Here is a 13,378-nt window from a genome sequence, read left to right on the forward strand (position 1 = left end):
GTTGACAGATTTCTATGTTTTTCTAAGGTCTTTGAACGATATGTGATACATGCTTCCGATCATTATTTTGATACTCGCATTGGATGTCGAGTATATATGCATACATGGAGCGTCTTTTGACTTTATTTAAAACTGTGTCGCATAGGTTTCATTTGTACTTATAACATTGTAACATAACTAGTGGTTGAACTATTCTTGTAAACTTTGAAATAATCTTCACATTTGAAATGAATGCAACATGTTTTCGGTCAAACGTTATTTTAAAGACTTATGATGTAGTGACCCGAACTTTTCCATGTTTATATATATATTAAATGAAATTGTTATTTACATGATTAAGTGTTTCCAACATGTTAAGCAATCAAACTTGTTAAGACTTGATTAATTGAAATAGGTTTATATAGACAATTGATCACCCAAGTTGACCGGTGATTCACGAACGTTAAAACTTGTAAAAACTATATGATGACATATATATGGATATATATATATATAGTTAACATGATATTATGATAAGTAAACATATCATTAAGTATATTAACAATGAACTACATATGTAAAAGCAAGACTACTAACTTAATGATTTTGAAACGAGACATATATGTAACGATTATCGTTGTAACGACATTTAATGTATATATATATCATATTAAGAGATATTCATACATCATATTATCATGATAATATAATAATTTAAAATCTCATTTGATATTATAAACATTGGGTTAACAACATTTAACAAGATCGTTAACCTAAAGGTTTCAAAACAACACTTACATGTAACGACTAACGATGACTTAACGACTCAGTTAAAATGTATATACATGTAGTGTTTTAATATGTATTCATACACTTTTGAAAGACTTCAAGAAACTTATCAAAATACTTCTACTTAACAAAAATGCTTACAATTACATCCTCGTTCAGTTTCATCAACAATTCTACTCGTATGCACCCGTATTCGTACTCGTACAATACACAACTTTTAGATGTATGTACTATTGGTATATATACTCCAATGATCAGATCTTAGCAGCCCATGTGAGTCACCTAACACATGTGGGAACCATCATTTGGCAACTAGCATGAAATATCTCATAAAATTACAAAAATATGAGTAATCATTCATGACTTATTTACATGAAAACAAAATTACATATCCTTTATATCTAATCCATACACCAACGACCAAAAACACCTACAAACACTTTCATTCTTTAATTTTCTTCATCTAATTGATCTCTCTCAAGTTCTATCTTCAAGTTCTAAGTGTTCTTCATAAATTCTACAAGTTCTAGTTTCATAAAATCAAGAATACTTCCAAGTTTGCTAGCTTACTTCCAATCTTGTAGAGTGATCATCCAACCTCAAGAAATCTTTCTTATTTACAGTAAGATATCTTTCTAATACAAGGTAATACTCATATTCAAACTTTGATTCAATTTCTATAACTATAACAATCTTATTTCGAGTGAAAATCTTACTTGAACTTGTTTTTCGTGTCATGATTCTGCTTCAAGAACTTTCAAGCCATCCAAGGATCCTTTGAAGCTAGATACATTTTTCTCATTTCCAGTAGCTTTATCCAGAAAACTTGAGGTAGTAATGATGCTCATAACATCATTCGATTCATACATATAAAGCTATCTTATTCGAAGGTTTAAACTTGTAATCACTAGAACATAGTTTAGTTAATTCTAAACTTGTTCGCAAACAAAAGTTAATCCTTCTAACTTGAATTTTAAAATCAACTAAACACATGTTCTATATCTATATGATATATGATATGCTAACTTAATGATTTAAAACCTGGAAACACGAAGAACACTGTAAAACCGGACATACGCCGTCGTAGTAACACCGCGGGCTGTTTTGGGTTAGTTAATTAAAAACTATGATAAACTTTGATTTAAAATTTGTTCTTCTGGGAAAATTATTTTTCTTATGGACATGAAACTATATCCAAAAATCATGGTTAAACTCAAAGTGGAAGTATGTTTTCTAAAATGGTCATCTAGACGTCGTTCTTTTGACTTAAATGACTACCTTTACAAAAATGACTTGTAACTTATATTTCCGACTATAAAACTATACTTTTTCTGTTTAGATTCATAAAATAGAGTTCAATATGAAACCATAGCAATTTGATTCACTCAAAACGGATTTAAAATGAAGAAGTTATGGGTAAAACAAGATTGGATAATTTTTCTTGCTGTAGCAACGTGAAAATTGGTAACAAATCTATATTAATCATATCCTAGCTAACTTATATTGTATTATACATGTATTCTAATATATTATGTAATCTTGGGATACCATAGACACGTATGCAAATGTTTTGACATATCATATCGACCCATGTGTATATATTATTTGGAACAACCATAGACACTCTATATGCAGTAATGAGGGAGTTAGCTATACAGGGTTGAGGTTGATTCCAAAAATATATATACTTTGAGTTGTGATCTAGCCTAAGACGTGTATACACTGGGTAGTGGATTGATTCAAGATCATATATATCAATTTTTTTTCTGTACATCTAACGTTGGACAACTAGTTGTAGGTTACTAACGAGGACAGCTGACTTAATAAACTTAAAACATCAAAATATATTAAAAGTGTTGTAAATATATTTTGAATATACTTTGATATATATGTACATATTTGTTATAGGTTCGTGAATCGACCAATGGCCAAGTCTTACTTCCCGACGAAGTAAAAATCTGTAAAAGTGAGTTATAGTCCCACTTTTAAAATCTAATATTTTTGGGATGAGAATACATGCAGGTTTTATAAATGATTTAGAAAATAGACACAAGTACGTGAAACTACATTCTATGGTTGAATTATCGAAATCGAATATGCCCCTTTTTATTAAGTCTGGTAATCTAAGAATTAGGGAACAGACACCCTAATTGACGCGAATCCTAAAGATAGATCTATTGGGCCTAACAAACCCCATCCAAAGTACCGGATGCTTCAGTACTTTGAAATTTATATCATATCCGAAGGGTGTCCCGGAATGATGGGGATATTCTTATATATGCATCTTGTTAATGTCGGTTACCAGGTGTTCACCATATGAATGATTTTTATCTCTATGTATGGGATGAGTATTGAAATATGAAATCTTGTGGTCTATTGTTACGATTTGATATATATATATATAGGTTAATCCCATAACTCACCAATATTTTTGTTGACGTTTAAAGCAAGTTTATTCTCAGGTGAATACTAAAAGCTTCCGCTGTTGCATAGTAAAATAAGGACAAGATTTGGAGTCCATGTTTGTATGATATTTTGTAAAAACTGCATTCAAGAAACATATGTCGATGTAATATATTTCTATTGTAAACCATTATGTAATGGTCGTGTGTAAACAGTATATTTTAGATTATCATTATTTGATAATCTACGTAATGCTTTTGAAACCTTTATTGATAAAATAAAGGTTATGGTTGTTTTAAAAATGAATGCAGTCTTTGAAAAATGTCTCATATAGAGGTCAAAACCTCGCAACAAAATCAATTAATATGAAACGTTTATAATCAATATGAACGGGACATTTCATATGACCACGTAACGGGACCTAAGTAGACGGCGCCGTCAATGACGATTTTTTCGGGTCGCTACAGATGGTATCAGAGCGTTGGTTGTAGGGATTTAGAGTTCACTGGTGTCAACCCCGAGTCATAGGGTACATTAGTGAGTCTAGACTACAACCGGCATATAGACCTGAAGTAGGAATTACTTAACTACTTGTGCATTTATACTCGAACTCTTTTATTCATACCTAGCTCTTATTCTATCTTAATCTCACGTTATTTAATTTGATTGACACGTCACCTTGACTTTATGAAATAATGTCGAATGCACATATGAATTAGGGTAATGTAATTGTCGGGATTATATTACGGTGACTCATATGGACGTTCCGACATTATGACATGAAGAATTTAAGATGGGTCAAGGAAATTTTTTCTCTTCATCATTATTCCATATCACGATTAGTATTATTGAGAATACTAATCTGCGATATTCTTGTGTCATGAAGAAACAATGGCTCACCGAGGTCAACACAACACTCCTCCCGAAACTCTCGAACAAGCTCTTCAATGAATGATAGCCATCGCCGTGGATGCGGTCATGGCTGGTCACTCCTCCTCTGACAACAACAATCATGGAGCCGGTGATTCAAATGAGGGGTGCTCCTACAAGAACTTCATGGGGTGCAAACCTCCCACTTTAGATGGAACCGGGGGACCGGTTGCTCTCACCCGAAGGTTCGAACAAACGGAAGCCATTTTTAGAATAAGCGGCTGTCGGGACCAAGATAAGGTCAAGTTTTCCACCCTCACTTTCACCGGTATTGCTCTCTCATGGTGGAACACGTATGTACAATCGGTGGGTACCGATGAAGCCCACACACTCTCTTGGACCGAACTAAGAGAAAAATGATCACCAAATACTTCCCGCGCGACGAGGCTAGAAGGCTCGAACAGGGGCTAAGAAATTTAAAAACGGTCAGGAATGATCTCGAAGCTTATAATCGACGGTTTGCTGAACTAGCCTTAATGTGTCTAAACCTCATGACTCCCGAGTCCCTAAGAGTTGAACTTTACATGGATGGCCTCCCTAAGAGCATTCAACACGGGGTAATGTCATCCAAACCCGCTAACCTACAAGAGGCTTTAACGATTCCCCGCCAATCTATAAAAACGGTGGATGAAATTGATGCGCCGGCACCAACGGCCGAGAATCAATCAGGTGGCAACAAAAGAAAATGGGAAGCCTCTCAATCAAGCAACTACAACAACAACAACTTTGCCAAGAAGCCTTTCACCCCCGGCGACAAGAAAGGGTATGCCGAAAACCTACCTTTTTGTAACAAGTGCCACAAACATCATTATGGTGAATGTGGCAAGCCATTCTGCATCAAGTGTCCAAGAATTGGCCATGTGGCCCATGTTTGTAAAAGTACTGCCCCCGTCGCTCAAAAGGGGCCCAATGTACCAAAAACGGGTGTTTGTTATAAATGTGGCCAACCGGGTCATTTTAGAAATGCATGTCCAAAGATTAAAGCTAAAACCAACGCACGCCGTTGAGCTTTCAACACTAACGCCAAGGATGCCTGAGATGACAATGAACTAGTCACGGGTATGTTTCTTCCCAACAACTCTTATATTGCTTGTTTATTCGATTCGGGTGCCGATGAATGTTTTGTATCCAAGGCTTTGACTCCTACTCCTTGCACTCCACCATTTTCCTAAAAGACTACTTATGCCATTCAAGTGACCAACGGAAAACTATTGCGTGCCGACAAATTTTATCGGAGGGTGTACGTTAAACTTATTGGGTGGATAATTTGAATTTTGTCTTGATACCTATAGAACTAGGGAGCTCAAAACCTATTCGTTAAGAAGAAAATAATACCTTACATGTGTATAGATTAGCGTGAACTAAATAACTTCCGATTAAGAACCGATATCCTCTTCCCCGTACCGATGACCTCTTGATCAATTACAAGGGTTCCATTTGTATTCCAAAATCGACCTCCATTCGGGTTATCATCAATTGAGGGTTAAAGGAGAAGATATCTCCAAAACCGCTTCCCAAACTCGTTACGATAGTTATGAATTTCTTTTAGTGTCGTTCAGTTTAACTAAGGCTTCGTCCGTATTCATGGGCCTTATAAACCGCGTATGCAAACTCATCTAGACAAATCAGTTATCTTATCTAAAGGTGATGACTTAACCTATTCAATTCAATCGAAGAAGAAAACGAACAACGTCTCCGTCCTACGCTAGAACTCTTGAGAAAAGAGCAACTCTATGCCGAATTCTCCAAGTGAGAATTTTTGTTAAACGAATTCCAAATTCTAAACCATGTTGTTAGTGGTCAAGGTATTAAAGTAGATCTCACAAAAATCAAAGCCACACGTAATCGAGAAACCCTCACGACTCCGACTTATATTCATAAAATCTTGGATCTCGCCGGTTATTACCGAAGATTCATTTCCGATTTTTCTCGTATTACTCGTCCTTTAACCTCTTTAACTCACTAAGGGAAAGATTTAAACCTCTCCAAGTCCAGACCTTGAACGTGATTATTCACACCCACCTTACTAGCCAAATTCATGTAGCACAAAATGGAACTCAAATATGGAAATATTTCTACATGAACGCCTGAAAGGCATACTCTCTCGACTCAAAATCAAGGAAACTGAAATTCGTTATGTTGCACGAAGAATTTGAATACCTAATAATGGATTCGATCAATCTTTCCATCCCCACGTACTACGATACATAACTCTGTTATTTTACTGTTACCGTCTGATATCACTGGGACCCAAGATAACACACAATCCAAGGATACCTTTTTCTTCCTTGCCTTATCGTCCTTATGTTTCCAATATATGGTCAGCTACTACCCAAATCCAAAACATATACAACTACGTGTATTATCTCATTTCCTACCAAGTCTCAACATTTGGCCACAAGATGCGCGATATGGCTACATCAAGATGTAAACTCATCCTATTCTAAATTCTCATTTCACTCCTATCTTTTTCGCTCATACTTCCGTGTAAGGAAACCTTTTATCTAAATTCTCAATGGAAAGAGAGACTCTTCACGTATTACTAGTATTCGCCACAATGGTGAATAGCCCTGACGAACATTTTCAGTAGCCGAAAAGAAACTTGTTCCAACAAACGTTTTCGAGCCCTAACTAACTTGTTCAAACAAATCTTAAAGAATTCTATTCCAACACGGTGTACCATGGTCCCTTATCCCGGATCGAAATACTCGTTTCACTTCTAGTTTTACAAGAAGCCTTAGGAACACGTTTAAACATGAGTACCGCGTATCATCCACAAACCGACGGACCAAGCAAAAGTATGATTCAAATCTTGGAAAGACATGTTAAAAACTTGTATTGTTGCCTTTAGTTGTTTCCTCTTACAACAGTATTTACCACTCGTGTATTAACGCCGCACTTTTCGAAACCTTATATGACCGCAAATGTTGCTCTCCTATTCGTTGGACCGAAGTAGGTGACAAGCAAATCACCGGATCCGAACTCATGCAAGAAATAACCGTTAAGATCGTTCAAGTCTGAGAAGGGCTCAAGACGGCCCGTAGTTGCCAAAAGAGCTATGCCGATGTTAGACGTAAACCTCTCGAATTCCAAGTGAGTAACCGCGTAATATTGAAAAACCGCACCTTAGAAAGGTGTAATCCGTTTCGGGAAATCGAGGAAAGTTATATCCACAATATTGATCCTTTTGAAATCTTGGGGCGTATTGGAACCGCCACCTACCGTTTAGATCTTCCGACTCAATTAGGTTCCCGTCTATCCGACATTCCATGTATCAAACTTTGAGAAGTGTCCTGGGGAACAGGAACTTGTTATTCCTTTTAGATGAGCTTACTATTGATGAAAAACCTCACTTCATAAGAGAACCGGTTGAAATTATGGATCGTGAAACCAAACCTTAAGACAACGTAAAACCCCGACTGTCCAAATTCGTTGGAATGCCAAAAGAGGACCCGAGTTTACGTGGGAGAGACAAGACCGAACGAGAAGGGAGTACCTTCACTTATTCGTAGAATTGACAACACAAGGTCTCAAGGAAGAGACATCGACTACTACTTCCAACTAAATTTCGGGACGAAATTTCTTTTAAGGTGTGGGTAATGTAACATCCCGCATTTTTCTGTTAAATTATTTTAACGCCCGTCTTTTTTTTTATATTCTCTTTCGTATCTAGATTCATATCCTCCGTTAGCTAACGTTCTTAATATTTTCGTTATTGGATTATAACATCTCCTGTTTACTCTCGTGTATTTCAAAATAATTCGTTTGGTTAATTCACGCACTCGCATCCGAATTCGAGGGACTAGTTTTGCCACTTGACTAAAGAGGTGACTAGTGGTTGACTAGTCAACCACTTCACCACCACTCATTCATTCATTCATCTTTTCTCTCTTCCTCCTACTTCCATTTTTGCTCTCAACTCACCAAATCACTCAATCATCATCTAATTCGGATCTAGGAAGCTCACAACAAATCCGACTACATATTCGTGATCCTCTCTTCATCCTCTACGTTTTGATACAAATTTCATCTCATTTGGTTAACTTTCTAAAAATACTTGATTTCTTGTTCTTGATGTTTTTGACTTATAAAAGTGTTAATTAGTGTCTATGGCTCAAGTCTAACATGAATATGTGTTTGGTTTGCTCGATTTGTTGTTTTGAGTAACTAGCTTGAATATGAAAAATGGGTGTGCTTAATCTTGAATTTTGGATGATTAAATGTTGTTTAAATATTAAAGTTAATGTGTTAAATGTGTTACTAGCATCATTAGCTTCATTTTGATGTGTAGGTTGATTTAGAAAACCTCCATTTACAAAATGATTGAATTCTTGATTTTGGTTAGGGTTTGATGAACTTTGAAATGAACTTTTGATACATTGAATGCTATGACATATTGTTAGTAAGTGTTTAGTTACAATGTATGTTTAATTACCTTTGAAACGGCGTATCGTATGCATAAATTGGATTCCCGAATCACCGTTTGCATTTTTTGAGCTTGAAACGTTAAATAATGATCATTTATTGAGGTTTTCATTGTTTTTAATGATGGATTTGATTGATGAAATGTGTTTAGTTGTATTCCTCGTTAAATTAACTTTCTAATGATATAAGATACGTGTTTTGAATGTTTACGGTTCATAAGTTATGGTTGTTTGGAGTTGGATTCGTTTAAGTGTTCAAAACTGCCAGACTTGCTGAACAGACCATCTGAGCGCCGCTCAAGGTACTGGAGCGCCGCTCTGGGCTCCGGCTATCCAAAAACACACATTTTCATTTAATTCTAACTATGCTACGCACCCCCGATCAACATGAAACTTGGCCAACATGCTTATATATGATTAAAAACCTCAGAAAAATAGTTCGAGACCCGACCCGAACGTGCTGACTTTTTCGTTGACTTTGACTTGACCAAAGTTGACTTTTGACCAAACTTAACCAATACTTTTCTAAACCGTTCTAATCTTCTTGTATACTTGATTCTTGCATGAAACTTGATAACTTGATTCACATGCTATATAATCGAGTCGTAATGAGCCATAGGACTAATTGAACAACTTTGACCAACCGTGTTTACTGTTATTGATACAACCTACTTGTTTAGGTCAAGACTAGCACTCATTCTTACACACGTTACTTTATGAAGTACATTATTTACTCGTGCACTCAAGGTGAGATCATAGTCCCACTTTTACTCTTTTAAACTTATATTTGAGATGAGAAAACATAAACGTTTCGTTTTACTAAGTGAACACAAGTACGAAAACAAACATTCTACATACGAGTTAGAACAAAATCCTCAATTCGATTATCATTAGTTACACTTGTCGGGTGTAAGTGAGAACTGATGTTGTATGGCCATATGGGTTTGACAAACCCTCATTCGGACTGTTCGCTACCGTTCTACGGATGAAATATATTTTTGAGAAACAGTGTATGTTATAACACTATTGTGATGGGGTTCTTGGATGGAAAGTTAAGCCTTGATAATTGGGTGCTCTTGATATTAAATTTTAGAATGTATTACTATTATTTCAATGTTGCAAATCTTGTGATTCAACTTACTTATTTACTCACTTACTTACTTAAACTTATGATTTCACCAACATTTTCGTTGACAGATTTCTATGTTTTTCTCAGGTCTTTGAACGATATGTGATACATGCTTCCGCTCATTATTTTGATACTCGCATTGGATGTCGAGTATATATGCATACATGGAGCGTCTTTTGACTTTATTTAAAACTGTGTCGCATAGGTTTCATTTGTACTTATAACATTGTAACGTAACTAGTGGTTGAACTATTCTTGTAAACTTTGAAATAATCTTCACGTTTGAAATGAATGCGACATGTTTTCGGTCAAATGTTATTTTAAAGACTTATGACCACGTAACGGGAATCCGATATTCATCAAAGAACTCCTTTTTAAACTCCTCCCACGTCAAGCTCATACATTGCTCTTCACCATACAACTTAATCTTATCGTCCCACCATAACTTAGCCTCTTCATGCAACATACTAGAACCGTATCTCGTTTTCTTCTCGGGAGGACATTCGGCGGAACGGAAAGCCCCCTCGATATCGGAGATCCAACATGTGCTTTTCAATGGATCTCTCACCCCATTGAACATAGGAGGTTGAGCATCCTTGAAATTTTTGTAATGGAAGTCCCGCCTTCCATGCCCACCATTACCATCACCCCCTTTGCCCCGAGGATAAATGTTTCTAGCTTCTAATGCCTCTTCGATCGCCGCATTCATTCGCTCATTGATTAACTCAGTTAGTTACCCATCAACCGATTCTTGGAAAACCTTTCGGACATCCTCAAGAAATTCTGCTCTTTGCTTTTTAATGATGGCCTCAACCTTTGTCGTGAATTCGGAGTCCTCGCTCGGGCCTCAGTCATTGGTGTAGTGTCCGTTTCTCATCTTCATTCTTTAAAACGAAATAGGTTAAACAACGAAACGATAACACATGACACATACATACCACACCGCCCCATCTTGCTCAACAATCGTCGTACATCACTTGCTAGATACGACTTGGACCCGTAACAATGGTAGCTAATCATTGTTACGCGAGCATGTCGCATTAACTTGCTAGTACAACGTCTATCTCTCTTGATGATTGCAAACACAACACAAAACATGTAACATCCTGCCTTTTTCCGTTTACTTTTCCGTTTAACCATTTAAATTCCGTTATATGTTTATAACATCTCCCGTTGATACGCGTTTTAAAAATATCTTGTTTAGGTAATTCACGCACCCGCAACCGAACTTGAAGGACTAGTTTCACCAAAGTGCCAAAGAGGTGACTAGCTTTTGACTAGTCAACCCCACCTCCCATCTTTTTCATTTTCATTTCTCTTTTCTTTCACTACTTCCCCATTTTCTTTCAATTATCCATTTCAAAGAATCATCATCTAAATCCAAGCTAGCGGGTGTCTTGCAAAACAAATTTCATATTTGGAATCCTTGCAACTTCCTCTTCGATTCCATACCGATTTCATTACGTTTGGGTAACTTTCTAAAATCACTAGATTTTGTGTTCTTGATGTTTTTAACTTATAAAGTTGTTAATTAGTGTCTATGGCTCAAGTCTAACATGAATATATGATTTATATGATCGATCTTGTTATTTTTGGTAACTAGCATGAACTTGAAAGTTTGGTATGTTTGATTGATGATTTGGTTGCTTAAATGTTGTTGATATGTTAAAGTGCAAGTATTAAATGTGTTCCTAGTGTCACTAGCTTCAATTTGATGTGTAGGTTGCTTTAGAAAAGTTCATGAACTTGATTAGTGATTTTGGTGAATTTGGGTTAGGGTTTGATGAACTTGAAATGCATTTTTGATGAATTGAATGCCATGAATTGTTGTTGGTAAATGGTTTGTTAGATTGTATGCTTGATTACCTACGAAACGGCGTGTCATATGTATGCATTTAATTCCCGAATCCTATTTTGTGCATTTATGAACTTGAGCATTTATGATGAACATTAATTGATCATTTATTTTGGAAAGTCGATTGTTACAAATGATGTTTTTGGTTGTTGAAATGTGCTTAGTCGTGTTCCTTGTCAAATTACCTTTCCAACGATATAAGATACGAGTTCTAAGTGTTTACGGTTTGTGTTTTGTGTTAGTTTGAATGTTGATTTGGGACTTAGACAATTGAGACTGACCAGGTACCAGCACCCGCTATTCGCCGCGGCGCGGCTAGCCTTTGTCTCGGCGCGACAATAGGCGTAGTTTGATTCTGACCTTCTTGTCCAAAATATGAAAAATGTGTGGCATGCTATGGACCTCCGATTCACATGAAACTTATTCTAATATGCTTATCTATGAATAACTAGCACAGAAAAATAGTTCGGGACCCGACCCGAACGTGTTGACTTTTTCGTTGACTTTGACCCGATCAAAGTTTGACTTTTTGTCAAACTTAACCAAATGATTATGCAATCTTTCTAACATGATTCTATACTTGTATCTTGCATGAAACTTGACAATGTGATTCACATGCTATATAATCGAGTCGTAACGAGCCATAGGACTAATTGAACAACTTTGACCAACCGTGTTTACCATTATTGATACAACCTACTTGTTTAGGTCAAGACCAGCATTCGTCTTTGCACACGTTTACTTGTTGAAGTACTTTATACTCTCGAGCTCAAGGTGAGATCATAGTCCCATCTTTCAACAACTTTTTATACTTTTAAATCATGGGATGAGAAACATATACAGTTTTATACAACATACTTTTATGCTTTGAACACAAATACGAAAACAAAATTCCACGTGCGAGTTTAGAACAAAATGCCTCAATTCGATTATCATTAGTTACACTTGTTGGGTGTAAGCGAGAACTTATGTTGTATGGATCCATATGGGTTTGACAAACCCTCATTCGGACGGTTCGCTACCGTTATGCGGATGAAATATATTTTCGTGTTTTAGTGTAGGTTCTAACACTGTGTGATGGGGTAACATTGGTTAAGTCTTGATAATTGAGTGCTCGCGTATAACAACACTTTTGGAATGCAAATGATTTGGATAATCTACGTTATGGGAATACAAAAATCTTGTGGTTCAAAAACAACGTTTATTACTACACCTATGATTTCACCAATGTTTTTCGTTGACAGTTTTCTATATGTTTTCTCAGGTTCTTGATTGATAAATGATACATGCTTCCGCTCACTTTTGATACTTGCTTGGATGTCGAGTATACATGCATACATGGAGCATCTTTTGACTTTACTTTTACTTGTGTCGCATGGGTTTCATTTGTACTTATAAACTTTGTAACGTAACTCGTTGTAGAACTACTTTTGTAAACTTGAACCATCTTTACATTTGAAATGAATGCGACATGTTTTGGTCAAACGTCATTTTAAAGACTTATGACCACGTAACGGGACCTAAGTAGACGGCGCCGTCAATGATGATTTTGTCGGGTCGCTAAAGATGGTATCAGAGCGTTGGTTGTAGGGATTTAGAGTTCATTGGTGTCAACCTCGAGTCATAGGGTACATTAGTGAATCTGGACTACAACCGGCATATAGACTTGAAGTAGGAATTACTTGACTATTTGTGCATTTATACTCGAACGCTTTTACTCATAACTAACTCTTGTTTCATCTAAATCTCACGTTGTTTAATTTGATTGACACGCCACCTTGACTTTGTGAAATAATGTCGAATGCACATATGAGTTAGGGTAATATAATTGCCGGGATTATATTACGGTGACTCATGTGGCCGTTCCGA

The sequence above is a fragment of the Rutidosis leptorrhynchoides genome, chromosome 2 (genome assembly GCF_046630445.1).
Source record: "Rutidosis leptorrhynchoides isolate AG116_Rl617_1_P2 chromosome 2, CSIRO_AGI_Rlap_v1, whole genome shotgun sequence".
Lineage (NCBI taxonomy): Eukaryota > Viridiplantae > Streptophyta > Magnoliopsida > Asterales > Asteraceae > Rutidosis > Rutidosis leptorrhynchoides.